This window comes from Pongo pygmaeus, chromosome 16 (assembly GCF_028885625.2).
Source record: "Pongo pygmaeus isolate AG05252 chromosome 16, NHGRI_mPonPyg2-v2.0_pri, whole genome shotgun sequence".
NCBI classification, from domain to species: Eukaryota; Metazoa; Chordata; class Mammalia; order Primates; family Hominidae; genus Pongo; species Pongo pygmaeus.
In genome coordinates, this window is record NC_072389.2 from 2,307,501 (window position 1) to 2,308,447 (window position 947).

Consider the following 947-nt stretch of genomic DNA (forward strand, 5'->3'; position numbering starts at 1 on the left):
CGGGGCGGGGCTGTGGGGGGGCGGGCGCGCGTCCCCGGTCGGCGCGCCCCGCTTCTTCGGCTCCCGCCTCCTCCCCGTTCCCCGCCGGGGCGGCTCGTCCGCTCCGGGCTGGGACGGAGCTCGGGGAGCGTGGGTGGGAGCCGCGGAGGCGGCCGCGCCGAGCCGGGTCCGTGGCCCGCCGGCCCCCGTCCCGGGGGTGGCCGCCCGGGCCAGGGGGTCGCCCACCCGGGGTCCCGGCCCTCGCGCGTCCTTCCCCCTCTTTCCTCCGAGGGTGGCGGGAAGCGGGCGGCGGCGAGGCCCGGGGCGTCTCCACACACGGGCGACCTCGGCTGGCGGCCGCTCCTGTTTCGGACCTCCGGGGTCGATCGGCGGCCGCCCGCGAGCCCCGGACTCGGCAGGCGGCCCGCCGTGTCCCGGGTCGACCGGCAGGCCGGCCGCTGGCCGTTCCCTCCGCGGGCTGCGGTGGATCGCTGCGAGGGCGCCGATCCCCGTTCACGCGCGGGTGCCCTTCACCGGCCTCGGCCTTCGGTGGAGCTGGGACCACGCGGAACTCCCTCTCCTACATTTTTCTCTGCCCCATTTGGAGTTTGCGTCCGCGGGACTTTTAAGAGGGAGGGAGTCGCTGTTGCCGTCGGCCAGTAATACTCCCTCTTGTTTTGTGTGTGTGTGTGTGTGTGTGTGTGTGTGTGTGTGTGTGTGTGTGTGTGTGTGTGTGTGTGTGTGTGTGTGTGTTTCCCCCGCCGCCCCCATTCTTTCCTTCTTCCTTCTTTCTGGAGACGGAATCTCGCTCTGTCGCCCAGGCTGGAGCTGGAGCGCGGTGGTGCCTCCTCGGCTCGGCGCCGCCGCTGCCTCCAGGGCTCTCAAGCGAACAGCAGTTTTTGTATTTTGAGCGAAGACGGAATTTCACCATATTTGGCCGGGCTGGTCTCGAACTCCTGACCTAGCGA